The sequence below is a fragment of the Choloepus didactylus genome, chromosome 2 (assembly GCF_015220235.1).
Source record: "Choloepus didactylus isolate mChoDid1 chromosome 2, mChoDid1.pri, whole genome shotgun sequence".
In the NCBI taxonomy this organism is placed as follows: domain Eukaryota; kingdom Metazoa; phylum Chordata; class Mammalia; order Pilosa; family Megalonychidae; genus Choloepus; species Choloepus didactylus.
The window spans coordinates 94,527,474-94,541,134 of NC_051308.1; the positions used below are offsets into that span (position 1 = coordinate 94,527,474).

At 40.5% G+C, this 13,661-nt stretch overlaps 1 protein-coding gene across 1 annotated transcript in view; it reads right to left on the minus strand.

The window, feature by feature from the left end:
* Positions 1 to 13,072, minus strand: part of C2H1orf112 (chromosome 2 C1orf112 homolog) — a 91,567-nt gene extending 78,495 nt beyond the window's left edge. The window contains exon 1 of the mRNA XM_037825378.1: positions 13,044 to 13,072. The gene's annotated coding sequence lies outside the window, so the exon portion shown is untranslated. The remainder of the gene's footprint in view (positions 1 to 13,043) is intronic.
* Positions 13,073 to 13,661: the final 589 nt, after the last annotated feature.

A 13,661-nucleotide genomic window follows, 5' to 3' on the forward strand; every position in this document is an offset into this window, starting at 1 on the left:
CTTTTGATTAGGTTGTTTCCATGGAGATGTGACCCGGCCCATTCAAGGTGGGTCTTAATTAGTTTACTGGCATCCTCTCTGAGAGGATGAAAGGCAGAGACATTTTGAAGAGAGCAGAGAGAGACGCTTAGAGAGAAAATGCTCAAAGACATTTTTGAGACAGCTGTTGAAACCAGAGGTTTGGAGTTGGTAAGCTAAGAGATGAAGCCCCGAGTTTGCCCCCAGAAGCTAAATGAGAACCCACAGATGCTTAAAGAGAAGGCCACTGGAATCAGGAGCTGAAAGCAACACAACCAGGGAACAAAGGACCAGCAGATGCCAGCCAGTGGCCTCCCCAGCTGACAGAGGTGTTCCAGACGCCATCAGCTTTTCCACAGTGACGGTATCCTCTTGCTAATGCCTTAGTTTGGACACTTTTATGGCCTTAGAACTGTACATTTGGAACTTAAAAAACCCGTTTATAAAAGCCAAATCCTTTTCTGGTATTTTGCATTCCAGCAGCTTTAGCAAACTGGTGCCTTATGTATAGCATCTTGCTGAATACTTGTAACCTTATGTAGTAGATATCATTCTCATTGTAGTAATAAAATAGCTAACAGTTTTCAGCATTTACTAGATGCAGGGTAGAAGAACTTTACATATCCTAACACTAATATTTACAACAGCCCTGAATTAGGTTTTAATTACTGTCCCCATTTTATAGATAAAGAAACTGAGGCTAAAGGAAATTAAATACTTTGCTCCCAATCACATTCCTCACCTTGAACCAGAATCAGAACTGAGGTCTTTTTAAACCCTTGGCTCTTTTTGCCAGATCGTGGTCTCAACCTTAACAATTAATGCCTGTTTTTCATCACAAAAATTTCTTAGCACCCATTTATTATTCTGAAAAGAAAGAATTAAACTTATTTATATAAATTATTTAAAATTATATATGTATGTATGTACGTGTGTGTGTGTGTATATATCCCTAACTATAATATGAAGAATGTAATTTATAATCAAATCATTCATATTTCATTAAGCAAAGGTACAGGTGTTCCTACACAAGAAGATACAAATTAGCCAGATGCTTGCATCTAGAATGCCACAGCTACAATTCCAGACTCACCTACTAGATAAAATAGAACAGGCCCTGGCAGCTGGGTTGGCTAAGTAAGAAGATACAAAGCATTGGATAGAGCCCCATGGTACAAGTCAGTATCAATGACTTAGGAAAAAATAGGTGTCTCTCAGTTCTCCAAGATGAAGTAGACTCTGATGAGGTGTCAGGTCATTGTTCAGGAGGCCTGTCCATGAGCAGCACAGGCTCTCTCTCTAGGGAGGGGATCCAGCAAAAGCAGAAATATTCAAAGCAAAGTCCAGTCCCAGGAACTAGACAATTCTGGGCATCAAAGATAATTCTAGGGGAAACAAAGAGCCAAATCACCTACCCAAGATACTGGCAGCAAGAGCCTTGAAATACAAATTATGACTCTAGATCCAAGAGAAGGATGCATAGTAAACTATCTCACGTCCACAGTTTAACTTAATTATTTAAGGAGGCATATATATTAACACCATGGACTCTGGTGTTCAAGACCTTGACTTAAAATACAGTTTCCCCATCTGAAAACAGGGTTTATAATAATATTTCCCTAATAGAGTTCTTGTGAAGAATGAGTTAATACTGAGTACTTATCATGGTTCCTATCACATGGTTCCAATATATATGCTAGCTGTTATTATTTCCAAGAATTCTCATAATATTTAGTTACCTTGTTTACACAATCATATAGGAAGCTCCACACACTTTCATTAAAAACAGGGTTGTGTCTTTAAGATTTAGAAATCTCAACTCAGATCTTGGAGAAGCAAGTAAGTTCCAGACCTTGCATTGCCCACACCAATCTCCATTCTCTCCTCCTCCACCTCCCAACTTCTAAGTTGTCCTGTTTTGAAACTTTGCAGATAATTAAACATGAAGAACAGCACATCTTGTAAATCTGTTTCTAAAAACTCAGTCTCAAATGCACTGTGTTCTGCATTTAAACTTCCCGTTTCTCAGATGTGCCTGTAGTCTTAGTTCTGGTTCCACTGCCCCACAAATAGCTTTCTCCCATGGTTCAGAAACAGGGTGATGGGAAATCTCAGGGCTGATCAGGAGCTGTAGTTTCCCAATGTCAAATGCAATCACCAATGACATATGTGTTGTACTGTCCTTGGGATAGAGACTTATCACCTATCAACTCAGGAATAAGCTTTCTGAGGAGAGGAAATATGTCTTCACTTTTCAGTACCCTCCTGCTTAGTCTGCCAGAGCTGCTATGACAAATACCACACACTGGTTGGCTTAAAGAAAGGAATTTATTAGGTCACTGTTTTGTAGGCTAGATGTCCAAAATCAAGGTGTCAGCAAGGCCATTCTTTCTCCAAAGTCTTTGCGATTCTGGTGATGGCAAACGTCCCTCACGTAGCAATCACTCTCTCTCTCTCTCTGGCTTCTCCGCAACTTCCATGTCCAATTCCTTTGCTTATAAGGACTTCAGCCTTCTTGGACTAAGGCCCACCCTTGTTCAGTTTGACCACACTTTACTAATAATAACATCTTCAAAGACCCTATTTACAAATGGGTTCACACTCCCAGGACTAGGGGTTAGCACTTGGACATGTCTTTTGTTGAGGGCATGATTCAATCACCAACACCTCTATCAGGTTTTATGAAGGTGCTTAATAAATACCAATTTGAAAAAGAAGAATATAGCAAGGAAACCATGTGACACTATGAACTTGATTCTTTACCTCCACTTCAGCTGAATTTCCCAAACTTTTCATACCATGTTTATGGTGGCATTGTGCTAGTTGATATTAATGCTTTTTTTTTTGCGGGGGGGAGCACACATTAAAAATTGGCATCATAACTTGGGTACAGCCCAGCAGAGACATTGCCCTGTGCCATAAAAGAATCGTAGCCAAGTGATGCTGCTTTTATTCAATCAGGATGGTCGGAGGAAGCCATGGTACATTTATTACCACTAGATATTCTCTCACAATGACAATTTTGTCTCTTTAAGAAAATAAAGATGATCTCAGATAACCATTAAAAGTACATTCAAGGAAACTAAGATGGCGGCTAGGTGAGACAGGGCAAAAAAAAACACCTCCGTGAAAAACAGTAGATAAAAACCAGAAAGTGACCCAGAATACCAGTTACAGCGATGTGCCAGCTGGATGAGGTCTGCTAGTACCACAGGGGCTGTATACTTGGTGAAACTGGGAGTCTGCATTCTGAAACAAGTGAGTAAGCTGGCTGGAAGACCCGCAGCCACGTGGCAGTGTGGGGAAGCCAGGGGTTGGCATTTGGAGACCGACTGGTATGTTTAAAAAAAAAAAAAAAGGAAAAACCCAGGAGTGGCTGCAGTTGTGAAAGTAGGAACCATGCAGTAAAACACAGCAAGAGGGGGCTGGGCTGGCCTCTCGGTGTCTGGCCTGGAGGATAGCCCGCTGCAGATACCCTCGAGGCCAGGGGAGCAGAGGGGAGAGCCAGAAGCAGAAAGAAACCCTGCGGCTAGCAGCTGGCTCCCCGGAGGGCTGGATAAACTCCTGCCTGGGACCATGCCCACAGCCCAGAGCCCCGCCTGTTGTCCCGGAGCTGGGAAGGAGGAACTGTGCGAGGAGGAGGGGGTTGAGACACCCCATTCGGCCATCTTTCCATCAGGCTGAGAGCACCCCCGCACAGCCTGGTGGCCTGGGGCTTCCCTTGAGGGATGGTGTGCACTGGTGATGTAGCACGGCATTCCCTTGGCAGAGGTCCTGGAGGATCACAACTGGGAGATGGGGCCCACTCAGAGAACCCAGGGATGCTACGCCAAGTCAGGTGGTTTGTGGGACAGTGAGAGAGAGGGTCTGGGGCTGAACTGAAATGAAGGCTTAGACTCTTGCGGTGGCCTTGAATCTCCGGGAACCTGGGGGTTTGAATATTAAAGCCGCCCTTCCTCCCTGGCCACCTGTACACATGCCCCACATTCAGGGCAGACATCTCCAGCAACACACCCAAACTGAGTTCTCCAACTGAACCCCACAAGAATCACTTCCCCACACACCGCAGGGACAAGGTTGAGAACTGACTTGAGGGGTATAGGTGACTCACAGACGCCATCTGCTGGTTAGTTAGAAAAAGTGTACGCCACCAAACTGTGTTTCTGAAAAATTAGATTGGTGTCTTGTTTTTACAAGTTGAAAGAACCCTATCAAGCAAAGCAAATGCCAAGAGGCCAATAACAACAGAAAATCTTAATATATATGATAAAACCAGACAATATGGGGAATCTGATTCCAAACACCCAAATCAAAATATCAGAAGAGACACAGTACTTGGCACAATTAATCAAAGAACTACAATCGAGGAATGAAAACATGGCAAAGAATTTAAAGGACATCAAGAAGACCATGGCCCAGGATATAAGTGACATAAAGAAGACCCTAGAAGAGCATAAAGAAGACATTGCAAGAGTAAATAAAAAAATAGAAGATCTTATGGAAATAAAAGAAACTGTTGGCCAAATTAAAAAGACTCTGGATATTCACAGTACAAGATTAGAGGAAGTTGAACAACATCTCAGTGTCCTAGAAGTCCACAGAACAGAAAATGAAAGAACAAAAGAAAGAATGGAGAAAAAAATCAAAAAAATCAAAATGGATCTCAGGGATACGATAGATAAAATAAAATGTCCAAACTTGAGACTCATTGGTGTCCCAGAAGGGGAAGAGAAGGGTAAAGGTCTAGAAAGAGTATTCAAAGAAATTGTTGGGGAAAACTTCCCAAACCTTCTACACAATATAAATACACAAAGCATAAATGCCCAGCGAACTCCAAATAGAATAAATCCAAATAAACCCACTCCGAGACATATTCTGATCAGACTCTCAAATACTGAAGAGAAGGAGCAAGTTCTGAAAGCAGCAAGAGAAAAGCAATTCACCACATACAAAGGAAACAACATAAGACTAAGTTGTGACTACTCAGCAGCCACTATGCAGGCGAGAAGGCAGTGGCATGACATATTTAAAAATCTGAGAGAGAAAAATTTCCAACCAAGAATAGTTTATCCAGCAAAACTGTCCTTCAAATTTGAGGGAGAGCTTAAATTTTTCACAGACAAACAAATGCTGAGAGACTTTGCCAATAAAAGACCTGCCCTACTTCAGATGCTAAAGGGAGCCCTACCAACAGAGAAACAAAGAAAGGAGAAAGAGATATAGAGAATTTTAACAGACATATATAGAACCTTACATCCCAAATCGCCAGGACACTCATTTTTCTCTAGTGATCACAGATCTTTCTCCAGAAGGGACCATAAGCTGGGACATAAAACAAGCCTCAAGAAATTAAAAAAAAAAAAAAAATGAATATACTCAAAGCACATTCTTCAACCACAATGGAATACAAATAGAAGTCAATAATTTTTGAATTGTAACTCCACTATTTACTTCCTACATGATATAAAATACACAAACTCTAATGACAAATCAGTGGTTTTGAACTCAACGTAAAATATGTAATTTTAGACAACTATATAAAGGTGGGGGAATGGAGGAGTATAGGAACATAGTTTATGTACCCTATTGAAGTGAAGGTGGTATCAAAGAAAAACAAGATTGTTATGGATTTAAGAGGTTAATTTTAAGCCCCACAGTAAGCACAAAGAAATTATCAGAGAATATGACCATAGAGATGAAAAGTAGAGTATGGGTTAAGAGAAATGGGGGAAGGGGCACTGAGGAGTTAAGAAATGAGTGTAGGGTTGCTGTTTGAGGTGAAGGGAAATTTCTAGTAATGGATGGTGGGAAAAAGCATTACAACATTCTAAATGTGATTAATCCCACTAATGGAATGCTAGGGAGGGGATGGAATGGGAAGATTTAGGCTGTATATATGTTTCCACAATTGAAAAAAAAAAAAAAGACAGTCTAAATAGATGACAATTGAATGCCAAGGATGAACCTGGATGGGACTGGAGGATGGACAGGAGGGTAAAAGGGACACAGTTGAGACATAAGGAAAAGGAAATATAGAATGTAAGCTTTGTATCATTGTTGACTCTCTTGTACTTCTTAGTTATGCTTAATGGAATTGCATAAAAGAATGTTCTTGTTCATGGGAAGTGTATATGTGAATTATAGTGTATGTTCAAGGATGTGTGCAGCTAGCTCTTATATGTTCAGAAGACAGAGCAATAGATGATGGATGATAGATAGGGAGGGAGGGAGGGAAAGAAATAGCGATGTGACAGCATGTTAAAGTTGGTGGATTGAGCTATCGGGGGGGGGGTTAGGGTATGATGGAATTCTGTGTATGGGGTTAGTATTGTTTTTGCAACTGTTCCTTTAACTTCGAATTTATTTCAAAATAAATAAATAAAAATAAATAAAAAATAAAAAATAAAAAAAATAAAAAAGTAGATTCAAGCTACAAGGAAATACCTGAAACTGTTGGACTGCAACCTAGTCGCCTTTATTCTTGAAGATGATTGTATAATTATATAGCTTACACTGTGTGACCATGTGACTATGAAAACTTTCTGGCTCCCACTCCCTTTAAACAGTGTATGGACAGATGAATAGAAAAATGAGGACAAAAAATAAACAAATAATAGGGAGGGATGGTATGGGTGGTATGGGATGTTTTGGGTGTCCTTTCTTACTTTAACTTTTATTCTTATTCTTTTTTGTGTGTGGTAATGAAAATGTTCAAAAATTTATTGTGGTTATGAATGCACTTTTGATGGTACTGTGAACAATTGATTGTACCCCATGGATGATTGTATGGTGTGTGAATATATCTCAATAAAATTGAATTTTTTTTAAAAAAAGTAGATTCATCATTTATAGGGGAAATGGTCAAAAAGAAGTAATTTGTCAGGGTGAAGATTAATACTCCATTTGAAAGAAACTATGTCAAAATTACAACAGTGATAAACACCTTGGTAGCTTAAGTATTACTAAAAGAGGTGGGGCATTTGACTCCACACAGAACAGGATAAATGACCAATAGAGTTATGATCTGAAAAAATGTGATGAAAGGGATGCTGGTGCTTCTTTTCCATGGTGTATACTGATGGAATGGAAAATGTAGATGTGAAGGCTTGCTTTTGCTGGTTTCTCTCTTAAACTTTTGCAATGGAATCCAGTGTCCTCAGTCTCAGGAAGCCCCAGGAACCTCTACGTCTCAGCAATGCTGCAGCTGGATGCTGTGGTGCCTTCATGCAAAGAAAGAGGAGCTCCTTCCTTCAGGCAGATTCACACACGTTAGGAAACGCAGCTGGGCAAGCAGAACAAAGGCTGTATTTCAGCCCCACTTGCTCACTCAGCTTTTCTTAGTGGCCCTGTGGCTTAGTCTTACAAATGCCCACATTGTTATGACTGATCGGGTATAGGGAAATGGACAATAAACTGATGAACATCAAGAGCACCATATGGAAGAGGGTTGTAAGAGATGGGTTTTTTCTTCTTACAGTGATTTGGTGCTCACAACAGGCTTTCTGTTGGGAGCATCCAGCTTGGAGAAATGGAATAAGACCTTAGTTATCTTCTTGTGCAGCACATGAACTCAAAGAAAACGTTTGAACTAGAGTGTTAGAGCTAGGGAGGCAAGTATTCCCACATGAGCCTCCCCCTGCAAATCTGCAGTGAAGGTATCATGTGAGCGGTGGAGTCAGAAGCCTACTGAAATCTGTCCCTGTCATCCTAACCAAGTGTTTTTGGGGCTCTTGGGCTGTCCTTCCCATATAGCAGCAGCAGGAAGGGGCCACCCAGTTGTGTGTGAGCGTTTGTGTGTCAGCAGCAGCAGCACAATTTTGGAAAACCTAACATATATCTAGTTCACTAGTTGGTACAGATGCAGCTTCAGCAATTTTCTCAATCTACTCGGAAATCTCCACCAGGAACCAGTGAGGTACCTACTCGTGGTCCCAGTACATTAGTCATGGACTATTCAACCAGCCCGGTCACCTCTTAGATCAATATGGGGAAGTTGATATGCCTCAGAACACAATGACAGCAAACTTGCCCTTTTCACTCCTTCTCACTTCAAGACCCTGAGAAATCTATTTAGCCAAGGAGATAAATGTAAAAATTTATTATCCCCATTATACTCATTGAAATTTGAGGTGGGAAAGGTCAAGTCTTGTTTAAACTCCCTGTGTGTAGCTAAACCGTCCAAGAAATTAAGATTCTAGATCTCTGCTATTCTAGGCTGAATAACTTCTATAAACTTCATTCTGAATTTAAATAGATCAAAAAGGAGTGTTCCAGAGGGGATATTTTTGTTTTTTTAGGAGAGAATTTGTGTGGAAAGAGAGAATAAAGTCTAGAAACTCAAAACACACTCAGTCAGCTCACTGGCACACCACACTCTTTATTAACTGATCTCTATGCCAGCTATTTAATTATCATTGCTTCCCCCTGCTTTGTGTTTTAAGACTCTTCAGAAGGAACCACATTTTTTTCTCATTTGTTTTTCTCCCCTGAGCTTTCCACAAATTGAATTCTGTTTCCTGTTATCCAGTTTTCTTTGCTGTTTTAAAGTTTCTCCAGGATTTTTACAATGAGAACTAAAAAGATTCTCTCTTCTAAGGAAAATACCCCATAGAAACATTTTCTAGGAAGAATGACCCAGATGTTTCTAATACTCTGAATTTTAGTTCTTTTAACAGGAAATGAGTGCAAGCCTACATTTTAAACCTAAAAACACCACTCTCTTTATAGTGACTGGTTTTCATTTTCCCAGGGTGTAAATACGATCTTTCATAACCTCCCCCCAACATACTTTAGAAACTCTTTGGTCATGTCTCCTAAAGTAGTACAACATAAAGAGAAATAGATTCAGTTAGAATCAAAATCATTAGAGACTGTTATGTCTCTGATAATTTATATTAGTTTGCTATCATCTATTACTATCATATACACATTTATCCAATTGCTTAAAAATAAATGACAAGGCCAAATGTCAGGGTCCGAATGTTAATTATTTAACCCATAATAGGTCTAAAGAGACATCCTGGACGGGCCTGCTATTTGATCATATGTAAACATGCACATTGTTTTCTATCTCTCTGGAGTATTTTAAAAATAGGAAGAATTGAGCCCCTCTTAAGTGCCACCTCCTAGGTGCCAGTCCCTTCATATTGAACTTTCTCCAATTTTTGCCAATCAACCAGAATCCTATTCTACTCTAAAGCCCAAACATGTTCTCATTCCAACAATTCACCAAATACTTACTGTATGTAGAGAGGACAACTGTGTCTTCTGTGTGTAGAGAGGACAATTTCTGTCAAAGAAATTTAATACTTGGAAGAAAAGTTTACTCTTGTGTTCTACAGTTGCTCACCACACTTCCAGTTACAACCTATTTCCCCCACTCTTTTTAAGAGTAGTATGATGAATAGACTAGTCCCCAAGTATATTTGTGTTCTGTGTGCCCTATCTGCTGCAACTTGTGTATTTCCTTTGTTAAGGGACTTTGTCAAATTTAATTTATGAAGGGTCAAAGATTAACTAACAGGAAACAGAACAATAGATAACTCACAGCTTTTGACACAAGCCTACCCTGAAGAAGAGAGATGGGTAAAAAAAATAAAACCAACCAACCAACCAACCAACCAACCAACCAACCAACCAAACAACTGAACAAACACAAAGCTGGGGGAAGGGTGTCTATGGAGGAGATGAAGAATGACAGAGAGACAAATATGGGCTTACATTAATTAAAATTTGGAGGAGCAGAAAGACTGCTGGGAAAGGTAAGATAGTGGAGTCCAAGGAAAAAGTCCAGCAGTCAGAGAGTCAAGGGGTTGCCTGGAATTCACACAACAGTAATTTCCTTTTGTGAACTTTTAAACAAGTGGCTGAGGATGGGAATACTGGTGATTCATGCAAGAAAGACAATAAAGGGTCAAGGTTATGTGACTCAGGTAAGAGGTGGAGGAGAAGCCTTTGATGACAACCCAAATGACTTCGCTGCTCCCCAGGCATTTCATCCCAGTTGGAGTGTCAGGTTGTGGGGCAACACTGCTGAGCTTTATACCTGGAATGTCCATACTTCCCCATTTGCCCAAGACAGCCCTGGTTAGCCAGTAGTCCTGGTGTCCCATGTGGCTTAACATTCTAGCAGTCTAGTTTGGATGATAATTATATGGTCAGCCTATTTAAACCAATTTATTTCAATCCTGCAGAGCTATCCTTAACTTTATAATTCAGTGGTGTGAGCCATGATTAAAATTAAAAATCATTCAATAAATAAATAATAACTTCCAATTGTCTGCCAGGCACTGAGCTTGAAAATGAATCATATAGATACATTCTGTGCTTTTAGAGAGTTTCCAGTCCAGGGTGGAAACAGTAACACAACTAGCTCCTGTTTTTGTCTGTGTGAATCTCTGTGAGTTTGTTACACATAAAATGCAGGTTTCTGATGAGGTTGTCCTTTTGACGCCACAGTGCCTTAACTCTGTAATGGGGTTGGCAAGGGGGAAAGTTGAAGGGGAAGGAGATAGGTGGATATCTCCCAGTATAATCATCTGGTGTCGACTGAGTAGCTTTTCAGACAGGAAACCAGAACTTGGAACATTGGCCACTGAGCGAGGGACTCCTGCCTCTCTTCTAGTGACTCTGGACTTCAAGAATTGAGACAGTTCCCAATCGTGGGGGAAAACATGGTCTCTGCCATGTAGATGAATAAACTATATCTAATAAGGGGAATGTTGGGTGAACACTCCTGCCCCTTTCCCGATTAGAGTCCTCTCCACTGTCAACCCTAAAGGTCAGGGATTTTATTTTATTAGGGGAAATAAGAGAAATATTTTGTATAAATATGCAAGCAAACAATTAACACACAATAGGGGGACAGCAATAATGGCAGTCAGCGTTTGGGACAGTGCTAACATAGGGGAGAAACTCCTTTGGGCAATGAGAAAAGACTTCTCAGAAGGTTAACACTTGCCCTCAGTCTCCAAATGTAAGTAGATTTACATCAGACTGATAGGGAAGAGAGGCTGGAGGGGCAGAAAGCTGAGAATTTAAAAGGCAGAGGGCTGGTCTGTGAAAAAGCACTTGTAAAGATTATCAAAAACCTTCTACAACTTCCACAACAGCTTTGGACACCAACTATACAGGTATCAGATACTTTGATAAGCTCAATTCTAACTTTAACTACCTGGAGTCAGGCCAGACCCCACAGATTAAGGGCACAATTCTCTACGAGACTGTATTTCAGGTACCAGCTGCAAGTTCGGGGGCTGAGGCCACCTGCACTTCTGGCTAACTGGCTATAAATTTGGGAGTTCCCACCACCCCTCAGGTTTGATAATTCACTAGAATGACTCCCAGAAGTAACCGAAAGTGCTGTACTCACAATTATAGTTTCATTATAGTAAAAGGATACAAATAAGAAGCTGTGGGAGCCTCTGGCCCCCAAGTGTCTTGAAAACTGCACACAGCAGTTTGCATGACCTAGGACAACTGAGGTTTGACCTATTCTCCTTGTAATATCAGATGCTAAATGTAAGCTATACCGGAAACTACCTCCTCCCTGAGACTCCCTGAGAAACTGTTATCTCTATAATCCTCCCCTCCTCCCTGTTGATTACAATCAACCCCTCCCTGCGGTGCACGGTGCACGGTGCACGACCCCTGCTCCTCGCCTTATGCTCTCACAGCCATTGGAATGCTGGGTATTATAAACAGCTTATTCATAATAATACATAATAATTCATTATAATACATAATAATTCATTATATATTATATTATATTATATTCATATAATTCATATTATAGTCATATAATTCATTATAATACCCAGCTTATGCTGGGTATTATGAACAGCTTATTCAGTCCCCCAAAGTGCAGACTCCCCAAGTTGTGCTCTGAACATGCCACCATTCAGAGCAGCTCCTGAATCCATTCAGAGAAGCTCCTTATTTCAGGGCAACGTGGCTTGACTTCCCCACCCTGTAGGTAGACCCTATAATAAAAGCTCATGGCTCAGAATGTGTCCCGTGCTTTCTTTAGTCCTTAGGCTACAAAAGCCCTCTTGGGCCATGACAGAAGTCAAAAAAGGGATGCATATAGTGAGGTTTGGGAAGGTCTCAAATGCAAGCTTCCGTGTCCCTTCCTCAGGGAGTCAGACATGTCAACCTCCTGGCACAGCAGTGAGGTATTTTCTTAATCTTAGGTCACTGAAGCTTTAAATATCCTGAGTTTATATGGGGTCTCACTATGTAGGCATGATTAACAGAATCAATACCCATGTGGTTGAACACAATCTGCAGCCCCCCTGCCCTCCCAGAGGTTGGGAAGGTGGGTTGATATGACTTGGCTCAAAGACTCAAGCCCCTAATTATATGCTTGGTCTTTCTGGTGGGGCCAGCCTGTCATTTTATTAGCACATGAACTGTCAGGCATGGCCCTGGACTCTCCACAAAGAACTTACCACAGGAAATTCCAAAGATTCAGAGGAGTTGAGGAAACACGACCAGCTAAATTTTTCATTATACTGCAGCACTGAACTCTGAAAGCAGGTTAATTCATTAACTTATTGAATGTTTATTGAGCACCTACTATATGCCCAGCACAGGTATAGATGCTGAGGTGGAGGACATTCTTCATTTCTAACAAGCCCCCGCATGATGTGGAGAGCACCACAAGTAGTAAGGCTCCAAATCACTGAGCTGTATGAGTTCAGTCAGATGAGAAGCTGGCTCAGTGACTTATAAAAGCTCCCAACTTCATTAATTTTTTTGTTAAAATTTGCTATCAATTAAATTTCCTAGAACCTTAGTTTTGCCAATATAAATCATATGATGTATGGGCACTTTTAAAATTGGCATTCTTTTAAAACAATCTAACAGTTTAGTGCATTAGTTTTAAATTTTATCATTGAGAAATCATTTTTTAAAGAATAAGTCCAGTCATTTTAAAACCTACACTCAAGATTCAATGAAAATGCCACCCTTCCTGTTAAACAGATAAATGACCTCTGGAAAATAAGCCCTTATATTTTACTTACCAGACACAATGATCAATCTGTGAAGTGTGTTTGTGTCGTGTAAGGAAGTGACTGATATGTTAAGTAAAATGAAATAGTTACCTCTACTGGGTCTACTGGGTGTTGCAAGAAGAAGACCTCTTTCCTAGAAGGGCTTTTCCGGAAGACAAAAACAATTGACCTCAGAAGTGTTCTGAGAACACAGAGCACACTCGACAGAGTTGCTGATAAGCAACACTGGGTGATAAAACTAGTTTTGGTTCAGTAGAGAGAGCTTATCAGAGTGGATAAGCATACCCTACTAATCAAAGTATATCTGCTCCCCATTTTGTAAGGACCACTAGCCCTCCCAGCACCCATGTAAAGCAGAAACCTAATGTCAGCCAACCAGAACATTTCTTCACTTGTTTCTGCCTTTGCCATATATTAATTTCCCCTTTCTGTTCCCTTCTACTTTCTGAACAGGATGCTGCCCAATTCATGAATCACTCAATAAAGCTGTGGGATCCTAAACTGCATGAAAAGTTTTTCTTTTATCAATTTAAAGTGGAATTTAGATTCAGGCTTCATTCCTTTTTCAGCCTGGTAGGCTAATGGGTCAGTAAGTCTATAAAGCCCTCAGGGGAAGTACTACAAAAC